Here is a 15,791-nt window from a genome sequence, read left to right as displayed (position 1 = left end):
AGAGCAATTACTTGTAAGTTGCCTCAGTAAACAAACATGCATGAAACATTTGGAACACGGTCTTGTATGAACAAAATACAAGAGTGCAAGAATAATTATTTCCATACAATTAACTAAGCAGAACAGCATTAGTCTACAAGCTGTGGCCAAGAGGCCCAGTATTAAGAATAGTTGTTGTTAAACATAAATATGTCAGCCATGGTGAGCTTGTGGTTGACCCATTTCAACTATCTCTGGGATATTTTCAGCATAGGCGCTGTCAGTAGCTCTATGCAATAAAACCTTGTCAATTGATGTTGACTGCAAGGGATGTGTATTCAGAGCTTCCATGTGGCTTTCCTACAAGGACATATACTGTTCAAGTAGTTTAGGTAGCACATGATGACATCAGTGATTGGCTGCAGTGGTGCGATGACATCATCGCTTCAGAAAGGCAAACAAAGCCACTAGAGAGAACAATGTCACTAGATCTAATCAGTAAGTAATGCTTCTTCTATTGCTGTATTTTACTGTATTTGCCATCGTGCCATTTTAAAGGGGTTGTTCACTCCTTTTATAGTCATAATCTATCCTCAGAATAGATAATCAATACCTGATTGGTGGGGGTATGACACCCCACACCCCGCTATTCAGATGTTCTGCAGTAGTTTGAAAGTAGACACCGGAACTACACACCTCTGTCCACTGTGTAGTGAATGGAGCCGGTACATGCAGCGTCCAATAACAAAGAACGGAGATGTGTAGTTTCTGCAACAACTTCTGGTACTGGAGCTATTGCAGAACTGCTATTATTGGTGATGGTGCCCTGTGTTGGACCCCTGCAGATCAGATATTGGTAAGCCGATGGATAGGCCATCAACTCAAAATTAGCAGAAAACTCCTTTAAATTGGGACTGGACAACCCCTACGACAATGGAAGTTCAGTATTACAACAATTTAAAACGTTGGTATATGGCTCTATTGGTCATCTGTTCTCAACATACACTCATCTTTGCATCAGTTCTAGATGTGGCTTTAAAAGGAACTAAAGCCCAAATTTGGCTTATATAAACTAAAGACTATCTATAAAAAGATGAGAAATGTATGGGAAACCATACTTAAGTATACCCTTCCTATACATTTTGTGTAGCTAGGTTTTTTTCAAGTAGGAACGTTATGTCCTAACAGCGATTTTGAGGCAATGATACTGATGCTATTCTCACTAAGGTTCTATCTTCTTTATCTTTTCGACCTGTTTCTATATACTTTTGACTGCAATAGTAAACACCTAAGAAGAATTTAACCTATCTTCTTAAAGGGGTTGTCTCACTTCAGCAAATGGCATTTTTAACGTATAGAAACTTAATACAAGGCACTTACTAATATATTGTGATTGCCCATCTCCTTTGTTGGCTTTGATTCATTTTTCCATCACATTATACATTACTCATTTTCATGGTTACGACCACCTGCAATCCAGCAGCAGTGGTCGTGCTTGCACACTCTAGGTAAAAACGCTGGCTGGGATGGCAGGAGTGCGCCTAGTCCAGCACTTTTCTTTATAGTGTGCAAGCACGGCTGGATTTCAGTGGTGGTCATAACCATGGAAAAAAGCAATGTAGAATGTGATGGGAAAATGATTCCAACCAGCAGAGGAGGCAATATGGACAATCACAATACATTAGTAAGTTCCTTGCTTTAACTTTGTCTACATGGTAAATGCCATTTGCAGAAATGAAACAACCCCTTTAAAGGACAACTGTCTAATATGTACAGCGGACATCCTGGGTTTAAAGATGGCGTCCGCTCAGAAGCTGAGTAGGTGCCATATCTGCCGGGTTTCTGCTGTTTAAGTTTTTGTTTAATGTTTCTATCGACCCAGTTCTTAAGGGGTTAATCCGAGCTGCTGTTGTCAGGGTAACACATAACAGAATATTTTAGCTTCAAAGTCCATTTTTGAAAAAAGTTGCTTAAAATAAAACCCATTATTTGAAACAAACATTTGTGGTGGGAATGGAAATTCTTACTTGTCCACAATCAGCCCAGTAATATATTTCTTTCCAATCAATCTAATCAGTGGTGATAGGAAAAATCCGCTAAGTGCACCGAAACACAATGCAAATAATGTGCATTTCTGTAAGACAGAGACCCATTGAGCCTTAAGCATTAATCGCATCTCTTGGTCTCATCTATGCAAAGCAGGATTAGAGCTAAAATGATGACTTCTTAATCCCTTTGATTTTCCTTTACTAAATAAATATTAATCTACAAATCAGAAAGGTTCTGCCAGGTATTACAATGCACACAATGTACATTAGGAAAATACTTAACGGTTATGTAAATTGCACTCAATTTTGCAAGCTGCTCATTGATGAGACTGGTCCCAATCCATTTCCTCTTCAACTCTCAAAAATCCCTCTCAGATTTGAAAGTTTAAGTTCATAATCCTACTAAACAGAAAGATTAACCTTGGAATCCATTAAGTCTTTCTTGAAAGAAATTCACTGCATTAATCATGTCCGAGAATTAACAAATCATATTACCGTGTTTATTTATATGTCAATACTTTCAATCTGGAAATCCACCACAATGCAATCCTTCACTTGGTGGACTTTCAGCGGGAGTGGACATTTTACTTCTAAACTCAAAAAATATAGCAGAAAAGGGTGATGTCCCCATTTAGTCAATGCTATAACAGAGAACGCTAATGCTTCCGCTGATCCTAGGACCAGGGAAATGAAGGAAAGCATTGCCTGAGACAGAGTTTTATGGCAGTCTGCATCTGGTATACCATGGGCAGGGCTGTCATCTCAGGATAGTCTGAAAGAGCAATAACAGGGACCCACCTCTACTACTAGAGGATTCAATATACTTGCTGTACTGAGATACCATCACCTGACACTTTAAGCCCAATGCCTGAAACTGTACCACTGAAAGAATTTGATGCCAAGTCCCCTTCTGGATTCTGCCAGGCATAGTGTCTTCACGGAAACAGTGTTTGGATTCAAACTACCACCTATTGATTTACATGGTGGGAATAATAGGGATAATTGTACACTGATTTGAAGCCACACTCGGGCTCAATGGCAATATGGCACATGACAAAACCCTTGCAAACACTGGAAACATGGATTATTCTGAATTGCACTACTGATATACTTAACGTATACTCTGTGGCACATTTTTTATCAAAATTGTGTCGGGCCAGTCTACCAACAGCAAAGTGACTTCTACAGATGCCTCTCCTGGGCTTAAAGCCTACAACATTCAGGGCGGTGTAGGATCTAGCTATAGTATACTCTAATTAAAAACCTTGGGCAGATGGGCAGGAGTGCACTGAGTAAACTAAGGCAGAGACTCCCTCATATGTATAATGCGAGAAGTAAAATTAGACCAGCACCTCCAAACAATATGTATTAAAGTACAGTACATACTACCATGGCTGACATGCAAAAGCAAACAAAGGCTACATAGGGCAGCACCCTGCTCCATGCACAAATACTCACGCAAACACTGGAAGCATGGATTACTCTGAATTGCGTTACTGTTGTACTTACTATGTATGAAAATATGCAGCTCTTTTTGCACATTTCTGATCAAAATGGAGTTTGCCCCATCTACCAGAGCAGCATTGGTAGACGTGCCCGACAATTATTATTTAAAATTTGCGTAAAGAGCTTCAAACTTTCATATATATTAAGTAGAAGTAAAGCGATTCCAAGTAATCCATGTTCACCGTGCTTGCATGTGTCTTTGCGCTTGGAGCATGATGCTGCTACATATACTGTTTGCTTTTGCATATCGGTATCCAAAAGTGATCTGCAGCACTCCTTGTAGTTTCAAAGCATCAAGTGTGTTTATTCATCAGGTAACTTCATAACTGAGCGACGTTTCAGCTTGAGAAAGACTCATGTGAGTCAAAACGTCGCTCTGTTATGATGTTATCTGGTGAATAAACACACTTGGGGACCACCGAGCCAAGGCCTTATATTATTTGCACCCACAAATCCCTTTTGAGGATATTACGTTTGGAGGATTACCTCCTATGGATGGACCGTAACCTTATTAGGTAATGTAGTCTTGCTCCGGACTGATTTTTTGCGCTTTTGCATATCTTCCATGGTAGTGTGCACCTGCACCTACTACATATTTTTTGGAGGTCCTGGTCTAAATTTATTTCTCGCATATGACAAAGCTCTGATGGGTGGCATGTGAAGGTTATAGGCACTTAGTAATGTAGCCTTGGGATCTGTAACACCAACAGATTAAATCTTAGCATACAACATGCCTTATGACATATAGAAATGTATGGCCAAGTGAGCCAAAGTTGCAACAATTCTTCAGAACATATCACAAGATAATAAAGGCCTCATTCATACTATGGATGAGCCATTATGCTCATCACTATGCCCATAGTAAAGATTGTGTGGGGAAAACAAAGGATCATAAGTATCATAATTTCTACAAGTTGAATGAAAAGGGTTCATGTAGAATATGATGCCTTATTTTCATGATTATTCAAATCAAAACCGTTTTCCATTGACAGCGGGTGAAAGATGAAGGAGGTGACAATAATGTCTATATTCTACCCTTCAAAGTAGGCCTGTCACAGATATTGTCAATACAAAATAGCAAAGGGTAGTACTTCTCTAGACATTACAAGATATTACCCGTTTTGATTATATACATTTCTCTATTGGGGATGTTGAACCCTAGCATGTTAGTGACTCAAAAGTCAAGTGTCAACAAAAGAGTCCTATGGGTCCTAGACACAATGTACAGGAGCTGACTCATTGACATCTAGGGGAGAATTTTCTAGGCATGCTTTATGACCTGTGCAGAGGTCAGGGAGAGAGTAGACAAGCTTTTATATCACCTATTGTAAAAAGTGGATACTGTGTTATCTATATATAGGTTATATCTGTGATTGTAATCCTGCCCGATAAGCAGATAACTGCTGTAAAGGGATCTGTCCATACCAAGAAGTGGTTTCTATTATTAGGCTTATGGCTCCTGTACATTGTGTCTATGACCCATAGTACTCTTTACATGGCCCAATTGTTAAGCTAATTATCAGGAACGAATGTTACTATGAACGCTACTTCCCAAATAGGCCCGTATAAACCTGCTGCCGATCACCCAATGTTTGAGCAAAACACAGAAATTATCTTTTATGTAGCACAGTAGATATTTGTTTCTGGGCAGTAGATCATGCTGTATGAACAGCGATCTACTTCCCATAATAATTGAACCTGTATCAGGATGAGGATGGCAGGAGCCATCACTCGTCCCCATATAGTGGAGGTGATTGCTGCATCTCTTCACCTCCACTGATGAGCAGGCAGTTACTGAGAAGGAACAGTCCCTTCCCCATGACTGCGAGCTCTGACGGGCAGTCTAAGCGCAGTGTGAAGACTGCAGGACTTAAAAACAGATATTGACATTGAAAATGAAGAATAGCATCATCTAAAACTCTTTCAAAATCTGTTTAACATAAAAACATGATTTAAACAAAAGGATATTATCTGATGACACATTCCCTTTAAAGCAAAACATCCAGGCCCCTACCATAATTTGCATTCACAGCAGAAAAGATCTTGGTGCTCCTGTCTCCTCTACAGAACTATTTGAAAAATCCATATCTTTTTCCACATAGGTTTTCCTTTCTTCTTTTTCCATCCTCCCTTTCTTGTGTTACCCTTCCTCCATTGCTTTGTGTACATTTTATACAAAAAAACATCACCCAGGAGTGCCACTTATGTAGACAAATATTTCTTATATGTACAATGCCTACACTCCATGATCTCCTATATATTGTCGACTGTGCAACCTTGTTGGCAAAGCCATCATCTGAAGTGGTGTCAGTAGAACACAAGTAGCCTGAAATGCATGCTTTGCAGTAATGAAAACCATATTAGTTCTTTTATGTTGCTTAAACTTCTATTTTCCTTCATTTTCCGATAGGTATTTCTGGAGTTGCTGAGTTTTTATATCTACAGCAAGGTTTAAAAAACAAATACATACTGTGCTTCTTTGAACTAATGTTCACTTTTTCAAAGGGCACAGACACAAGCATTGTAGTGTCCCTGCAATAATGGTCAATTAATAATTATTAGTGTGGTTAAGAAACAGAAGGACATTGAGTCAGCAGGGGTTTGGAAGTAATCAAAAGTAATTTTAAGGCTCCATTCTTTGATAGAAGAAGCCTTAGTGATGCTTCTGTGTACATATATACTTGGTTGAGCTACACAAAGTGGTGTGTTCATATCCACATGGAGGGAGGGACCCCTGTTGTTTTAACAAAGCAAGTTGGAGTTTTAAGGCATCATTAAACAATTAGACGATGAAGTTGGTCCTATGAAACCATAATTTACGACTATGTTCTAACAACATCACAACAATAAAGTTTCTATTCTTTGGTTACTTAAAAAAAAAAGTTTGTCTGAAGCCTAACACCACTGTAATTATCTTCATAAAACTAATCACAGGCCAGGTATTTCGGGAAACATTCCATTTCTATTAGCAACCCTCCAAGTCATGATGATTTAAAAAACAGGCTGTGTTAGGGCTGAGAGAAAGTGTATTTAAAGCCTTTCAGTACATATTTAAACAGTGCGCTCAACACCCCTTCCAGTGATGCTGGTCAGGCAATTAACAGATGGCGTCCAGATCTTACAAAAGCCAACGTTCAATATGGTTTATTAGGATTCAAGCCACTTTGTCAAAGGGCTCTTCTTTGAGGGCATATATGACTTTCAAGGCCCTCAAACTTATTAGGGTTGATTTTGGCGTGGGGGGTACAAAGTATCTATTAGTCAATAATTTGATTTTCCTACATTTCATGTTTTGGTAATAGGTCATTAATTCACTTAATTTGAGTTCCTCTGAAGATGCTTAAATGAGCAGACATTTTACTTCTGGAAAGCGTCATCTTTTTGTAATTTTTTTCTTTGCTTAGCATTGAGGTTTAATTTGTCTGTTGTGTAGAAGTGAAATGAGCAATTCGGTAATTAACTTTTGTGTTTTTAGATGTATGAACCTTAATTAGATTTCATTATAAACAAACAAATGTCAACCACAATTATAAGGCCCTTGCTTTACCCTCACATTATCCCTTTTCAAACAAACTTGATGTCACACAAATTATAATCAAGCGGACAGCAATTCAGAGTTGAATTCTACATGATTTGCCAGTAACCTGATTACCTTAACTTCAATATCATTACAGGAAAAGTATTTTAAGATAAATAATTACCAGAATTCCAACAGGAGACAAGCTTAATTGTATTGATTCAGGAGAACCAGGCATAGTGGGAGAGAGCTGACGGAATAATGTTATCTTAAATCTACCCTTTCTATTAAAATGATATTGCCTGGCAGGAAAAAGGTAATCTGAGATAGGTGTATGAAAAATCAGATACAGAGCTCAAATAATTATTTTACCCAATTATCTCCTACAAGAAGCAACAAAATATCACCGTGGAGCAACCTTATGGAACTGAGTTGTTGGGGCTTTATTAAAGAGTGGTTCATCTGTTATAGGCAAGAAGAAGCAGATCTGCCAGGACATAACGGAGGTGAATGATTAGTCGTGTAGCACTGTGAGTGAACTTCTCCTCAATGCAATAAGAGTTAATTAAAGTTTACCACCAAACATCAACCAAAGTAGGATGTTGATCGTGTTTCAGCATTAAGTGCAAGCAGACAATGGTTGGCAGCAATTAGAACAGCTATCATATGACCTGCAATGATAATTATACATTCAAAACAGCTAAAAGAGCTGAAAAAAACTAATCAGCTTTATTTTTTTTCCCTCTCTCTCTCTCTCTGCAACGACAATTCGAAGGGCAGGAAGTAGGTATCAGATTATTTCAGTTTAACACTGTAAATCAATAGAATTAAACAAGCAGGAGTTGTCTGAGTACATTATCTAGCAAAGAACAATTTACTGTACCTGATGGACGAGAGCCTGAACCCATTCACTGAATGAGCACAAAAAGGCAAAGTGGATAGGTTTCAATAAAATGTACTGTAATCTTGCTGATTACAAGAATGGCTATTTAGCCCATATATTTTTTTTCTGCCCCCCCCCATCCTTTTCATAATTAAAGCATTCCTTGCTGAATGTTAAAGCATTCATCTCCGTAAAAATGGCGACATTTTCTATTATTTATTTGGCTTAATACAGAATATTTTAAATGCTAGCATTTTATTATGTTATGTGTTCATTAAACAGAAATAATTTACATAAGAAAGGACATTTTATATTACTAGAAATTCTACCTCCTGGCGTCTCTGTACTAAACCTTTCTGTTTAATGTATGCAAGATAGCATCAGTGAAAATTATTTTCATAAAATGGCTCACTGCTTTGCATAGTTATTGGTCTGCAGCCTAAAGCTATTTTACAGATTTTATTTTCTACCCTTCCTAACAAACCTGATTTTCCCAACTAATACTGTTATGCTAGGGATTTGAGCACAGAGTTGGCTAATCCCAGTATTTCCCTAGAGCTGTATTTAAATCATGGCCCACTCCCAGTACAAAAGTGTCTCCAAAAGCCCTTCTGCCCCCTTCAGCACTCCTACGCTCATTGGTCCTGACATTTTCACTTCAGACTTGACAAATGAGCCGACGGCTGTGATCAGATTGTGCTTTATCTAAGATATATCATTAACTCTCATCACTATCTCCTAATGTAGCTTCCCTCGTTGCACAAGTTCCAGCGCCTGTTTGATAATGTTAGATATCAAAGGGAGAAATGTAATAGGTGGGACAGTTTCAAATGGTCCACCAATAAATAAAAAAGGGTATTAATTTTCAAAGGCATCTGTAATTTAGGTTGCTGCATGGTATAAGAGGAATCCTTACAGATATAGCAAGCAACCGTACATACAACGATCTACTGTATTGACAATTGTACCACAACGTACTATGCTATCTATGTAGCATGCCATTTTAATAGACATGCTATAAGAATGGTACGCTACATAAATAAATCAGAGCCTATTGGTTTAGTATAAGTGTTAAGAAGCTCATTATCACTTGGAGCAGTTACCTTCCATTTATCTCAAGTCAACAGTGGCAATGGACGTCATTGGCTTTGAACTAAAGTGCTATTCACTTTTGGGCTCGGTAAGATGCTTCCAACATTTGTTCTTATTGGCAGGATTACACCCCTATCTCCAAGGGAAGAATAAAGCCAAGTGCCTACATGAGGTTATTGAAGAAATCAGATCTGAGCCACTTTAGATACTACACATGATGTCCTTGTTGACAGTAGGCACTTAAACAGGATCCTAGGCTTTACAACTAGTGGCAAACATATCATGAGCTATATCTTAAGCTTGCCAAAGACATAATGATTATCAGTAATGATGCAAATGATTTTTACAGTCGTTAATGATCATCATTTATGTCTATCATAGCAGAAATGAGCTGTGGTGGTTGAAAATCCACTCCATCAGTCGAAACATTCAGTCATGCTTCAAAAGTCTTGGTCATAGTGATAAACGCTATAATCGTAGAGTTTACTTTGCTATCATCCTAGACAACTACACCTAAAGGCACATTATTTCTCAGGACACAGATTGCTGTTATCACATGAAATATCTGATTGTCTATGCCCCTTTCTCAACTGTCTTTTCAAAAATTTGAAACGCGGTGTCTGAAGAAAATCCTTACGTCTATAGTGTTATCCATAATCACTGGCTGGAAAAGTTGCCAACATAACTTTATTGGCCTTAATCTCTGAGACTCCAAGTGGTTGGATGAGGTGTAATAACTTTTTAGATATCCCATGATGTGACTGCTAAACCAGTAACCTCATATAAAATCTTTTAGCAGTGGTCACAGCAAACTATCTTTAGTAGGAACTAAGGAAGGGCTTAAAAGACTTAATAAAAAATAAAGTGATTTTAATTAGTGTTGAGATCTTATCAATTTTGTGAAGCATCGAGATCATATTCACCAATGAGTCTAGCAAACATACAAAAGCCAAAGTGACCCAACATTTCCTGACAAAATACAAAATAGGAATTCGCTTTCATTGTCTGACCTTGACCAAATCCATCATTTCTAACTGCTGTATGTTTTCCTTTTCCTAGTAAATAGGTAGACAACCCGCAACGTTCCGAGTCACTAGTACAATCCCAAGAGCCCATATTTCAGATCGGGTCTTTCACTATGGCTACCTATAGTAAACAAACCAAAAAACTAACCACTAGCCAATATCTATTTGATCTATCTCTACAATAATTTAATGTTGAAATATTCCACAATCTAAAAAAATAGAATTTGAATGGTTTGTCTCCTTAATCATACAGGATTTCTGCTCAGTTCAGACAGAATGAACTGCTCACCCTATCTCTGCAAAGGCAGATTAGCATGAAGCTAAGGAAATGCAATATCTAATCCACTTAGCATGTATAATTAAGAAAAAAAGATTTGTACAACACTTCTCTATTTGTCTGACATGTTGCAACAGGCCTTCACTAGTCCATGCGGTACATTTCTACTAGTGCTCAAAAGCTTTGTGGGGATGATGTATTAATCAGAATATTTTATGTGTATTAGCTGTTATTAGTGAGCTGTGCAGGTTTCCGAGCCAGTCGTAGAAATATGATCATACAAGGAATTCACAGCTTTTGTAGCTAGATAGAAGCCATCAAAATGAGGAGAAGTGAAAAGTACAGTCCCATAGGATTAGGCTTCATGTAGTTTAGTGACAGATGACCCTATAGGAGTTGCACATGCAGAAGTATTATCTATAGTTGACCAGGCCTAACAGGAATGGAGGACTCTCTCTAGGATGATACTGCTCCCGAGTAAAGCAGATAACTGATGACTTTTCCATATTCCGATCCTTTAAACATGTACTAGTAAAAAACAAACACGCACCCCAATATTGTGTTTTATTGTGGAAACCATGCTACAAGAAGTTGTGGCTATATCATCTTACTTCTACTGAGATTCTCATGTAACTTCATGCCTGGAATTGAAAGGATTTAACTGTTTTAGGTCTAGAGGGCTTTAAATGCACAGAAATTCCAGAAAAGATTAACAGCCACAGGTCCAACGCAAGTAACATCATAGGAAAGCCATGTAATATTTCTGTACACTGCTGCACAGGCTAAAACTGTACTATGCTCTGGGCCTTTGCCCACTCAGTAAGAATGCAGACAGCACATAAGCTACCATTAGCCCATGTGTTATCCAATTCTCCAGCGCTTGGAGACGTGCCAGTGACAACACATGCTGCTTGCTTAACCATGTTTTAAAACAGAAATTAGATTTAAAAAAAAAAAAAGAAGGTATATTTTCCTTAAAGAAATCCAGCTTTTGCAAGAACATTCTTAAGCTCTCCCAGAAAGTTTGTTTTCTACTTGTAATGAAAAATGATACCAGAATAGGGAAGAAGGATACACATGTGGAGCCCCCATTCCAGAGATACTTTATACAGTCAGTGACACAAAGAACATGCCGACCTGGTGAGAAGTTTTGAAAAAGGACGACATCTAGTTGGGGATGTGCCCTATTTTCTATATAATACACTATACTCTAAGCGCAGACTGATAAACCACAAAGCACAGTAGCGACACTCTCTTGACTTTTGGCAGCTAATTTAGCGAGTGGGATCTACAATATAAAACAAAAACACACAAAAATGCAACAAATGTTAAAATGCTCTTAAAAAGCAGCTACAACTTTTTATTTCTGTCTCTCTCTCTCTCTCTCTTTTTTTAAAAACGCACCAGACGCCAAATCCCCAGTGAACTGACAGCATGTGTTAGGCAACTTCTGGGAGTTAGCAATAAACAAATCAGGTCAACATCTGGCAGAATCTGCCAACACTTGTCTTTGGTGGCACTAAATTGATAATTATGGTGACCTGACACCAAGAACGATGGTGCTTAATGTACATACAGATAAATAATTATCCCCACTGTATTTCATTTACAGATGTGCAAAAAGGACCAGTTCCCACCTTCAAAAGTGTCTCGACACCTAGGGTATTTTAACTGCTCTAATTACTGTTGAGAGCACATAATTAGAAGCACTGATCACACTGTCAACAGCTAGCCAGCCACAGCATAGCTTGAACTTACTAAGAAAAATATCAAAACACCATCCAAATGCAAATCATGTTCCTAACACAGGAAAGGGAACACAGGGAACATGATACACGTTACCACTGAGGGCAGAGTAAAATGTCTCCATGCAGAGCAAGGGACGAAGGCAAATGAAGTAAAAGTAGCAACATATATGTTTAACAAACAATCTATGAAGATAGTTGCTGATAAATAAGATATAAACTGGCAGAAGATGGGTAGGTACACAGTAGATAGATAGATAGATAGATAATAAATAGATAGTTATTGATAAACAATAGATAGATAAATATTGATAGATAAATATTGATAAGCAATAGATAGATAAATAAAAGCAGATAGATAGATATTGATAAGCAATAGATGATAGATAAAAGCAGATAGATATTGATAAACAACATCAATATATACACATAGAGAGACAGATAGATTGATAGATAGATAGATAGATAGATCGATAGTGACAGATACATGTACTATACCTAGAGATATAGATGATAGATAGATAATAAATAGATAGTTATTGATAAACAATAGATAGATAAATATTGATAGATAAATATTGCTAAGCAATAAATAGATAAATAAAAGCAGATAGATCGATATTGATAAGCAATAGATGATAGATAGATAAATAAAAGCAGATAGATAGATAGATAGATAAAAGCAGATAGATATTGATAAAACAACATAAATATATACACAAAGAGAGACAGATAGATAGATAGATCGATAGTGACAGATACATGTACTATACCTAGAGATATAGATGATAGATAGATAGGTGATAGATAGATAGATAGATAGATAGATAGATAGATATAGATACATACATAAATACATTGATACACAACATATAGATACACACAGATAGATATGATATGGATAGATAGATAGATAGATAGATAGATAGATAGATATCAAGCAGATAGATATACAGGTTATAGTTATAGAGTCCAAAGATATATAAATAGATAATACATAGAATGAGTAATAATATAAGTATAACAGATATAACAAACATAGATAGTTTAACAGATATACAAACTGTATATTGATTAATGGAATAGACATGAGTTGATAGATAGATAGATAGATAGATAGATAGATAGATAGATGATAGATTAGGCTACCATACACAGATGTCCTGTATTTCCATATTTAAATAAATTTCCATATATAGATCTATCTATTGAACATAATAATTATCATGTGACACATATTTAAGGCTTGCAAGGCATTGATCCCTGTGTGAAAAGATAGCGAATAATCAATGGTCAGACCAGCGTGTGTTGACTGAGCTACGACTGTGTGGTCATGTTGCACAACTATCAGCAATACACACAAACCTGTATTTTCCATTCTTCGACAGATTTGTATCACATGTATCGCTTCACGTGATGGTGAAAACTGAGGACATCTATAAAAATGCTGAAATCTGAGCCTCTACTTGTACTCCAATGTCTTGGACAAATATAACTTTAGGGAGAGCTAAGAAGAAGAAGAATGAAAAGAAGGCCTTGCATTTTCATCTTGCTTTCATCTCGGTCATTCAATCAACCATTCAGTGCCCTATTCAGCCGAGCTTTTCATTATGCAAAAAAATGCTAATCCTTTTCCGATGCTTTCACACTTGTATAAACCACCATTCCTCCAACAGAAAAGTAATTATATCAGTTTACCTTCCTGTCAAAAACAGGATTAATATTCTGATAGCAGAATTTTTGACTCATTTTTTTCTTTGCAGTAGGAAGCTGAAGATTACTAGGTAAGGTATTAGTGGGAGCATTTTCTTCCTTGTGTATGAATGGGCTAGCCAAGGCAAGAGGATAAAAAAAAAATCCCTTCTTCAGCTGCTGAGGGAAGTCTTTTCAGTTCCAGAACTGACCTTCCCTTTGCAGGGGCCCAAGCAGAATCAGCCTCATTCGGGTCTATTAATCAGAGACAAATTATGAAAGAATGTGGCTGGACTGGTTGACACTGTCCTATCTTGGAAGACTCGATAACAGCGTTGTAACAATGTCCTCTTCATGGGTAATGAACAGCCATGACAAATAGAGCAGAGCAACTATTTATTTGCATATGCAAATTCCCCCCACAAGGGAAACATGTACAAACAAGTGTCATTGTGGGGTGGATTAGGCAAACAACATTTTTTTCTGTAACCCTAGAACATTAGTCAGCACAATTAAACCAGTCTCCATGACGACTAATGAAATTTTACCATGGCATGAGTTAAATTAGATAGCTAGTTATGTCTCCACAAGCCAACTTGAAACCCATTACGACTGCGGGACAATGCAGCGTTTGTGCTTGGCTGATCCTTGGCAGCTCGACAAGCCTCGAAAACTTGACAATTTGCATATGTTAATATAATTAAGCACTAATTACATGAAACTTGTCCATATTCACAAGCACCTTGCCTCGGCATTTTATTGGGCTTTGAACGTTGGCCAAACCCTTAACCCTCTGAATGGTCTGGAGCAAGGAGCTCTGCCTTTGGGTGCAGCCCCAAGGCAGACTCAGAAAGGCTCTTCTTCTGTAAACACTGAGCTCAACCTGGCCTCTCACATTTCCTGCAACACAGTGAACGTCGTCTATATATCTACACGCAACGTATGGAGACCCACAGGCGTTAAGTATAATCATGAATCCAAAAATAGGTAAAAAAAAGCCAAAAACCAACAAAACATGGCTATAAAGCCCCATGTGCATGCCTAGGTCTATCTGGGCCTGCTCTTTCTATGAGGTTATACAATAAAAATAACAATAGTATTCTGCTGCCATTCTGATATGGAATATATAACTGAGAAAACAAGGAAAATGTAGGAAAAAAAAGAGCAAGCAGTAACTAATGATCTTAGCCTCAATATATGCAGAGGCAATTAAGCAATGTTAATTACTATGACAGCAGTTAATTGAATATAATTAGATATTTTAAGCCACTGAATAAAGCAGAGTTAAGATTAATTTTATTGAGATTAATTGTAAATAGGAATTGATTAACTGAGTGTTTTGACATGCATAGAAAATGGCTGGGAGAATGAATCCAGCCTAGCAGAGGCAGGAGAAGAAGAGAAAATAAATTCCTATATTATTCCAATGTCACACCTCAGATTTATCTCCTGAATAAACACTACATTTCGAACCGAAATAGACAGGAATCTTTACTAAAAACAAACAGCTTGTTAAGATTAAAGCTCCTTTTGTCCTTTTTCATGGGCATTTCTTTTTTACTAGACTAAATTAAGCGAGTCTGCAGTATGTTTTTTTCGGAAGGAACATTTCACACTGAATGGAAAAATAAATAAAAAATCACATATGAAATTCATGCAGCTGTGCGGAACTTAGTCCAGCTGGAGAAAGACTAGAAAACCTCAGACATTGATAGGCTATAGGCCTAGGCTGGATCTTTTTTTTTTTCTTAATGAATTTTTGCTTGAAAATATTTTTCAGTCAATAGAATTTTTGAAGTAGGATGCTAGTACTTAAAAAATGATCTTCCATAAAAAATATTCAGCGTATGTACTGTGTTCAATAGAAGCTTGGCTTGGATGGTGGTATAGGCCCACAGAAAATGACAAGAATTCAGTGTAAACATGGCTGGTTTAATGCTTCGGCCTGTCACCAGTGGCAAATCGATCAGTCCATTCAAGATATGATTATCTAACCTTCTCGCTGCTTTAATCCTTAGCAGAGAACC

At 37.4% G+C, this 15,791-nt stretch overlaps 1 protein-coding gene across 3 annotated transcripts in view; it reads right to left on the bottom strand.

The window, feature by feature from the left end:
• ZFHX4 (zinc finger homeobox 4) overlaps positions 1–15,791 on the bottom strand; it is a 154,262-nt gene that overhangs the window by 133,774 nt on the left and 4,697 nt on the right. Inside the window, exon 1 of one of the 3 annotated variants that reach the window (XM_044295829.1) lies at positions 2,311–2,401. The exons of the other annotated variants lie outside the window; for them this stretch is intronic. The gene's annotated coding sequence lies outside the window, so the exon portion shown is untranslated. Of the gene's footprint in view, positions 1–2,310; positions 2,402–15,791 lie in introns of those variants that run through there. 3 annotated transcript variants of the gene reach the window in all.

This window comes from Bufo gargarizans, chromosome 5 (genome assembly GCF_014858855.1).
Source record: "Bufo gargarizans isolate SCDJY-AF-19 chromosome 5, ASM1485885v1, whole genome shotgun sequence".
NCBI classification, from domain to species: domain Eukaryota; kingdom Metazoa; phylum Chordata; class Amphibia; order Anura; family Bufonidae; genus Bufo; species Bufo gargarizans.
Note: the sequence above shows the minus strand (reverse complement) of the source record. Positions and strands in the feature narration are given on the sequence as shown.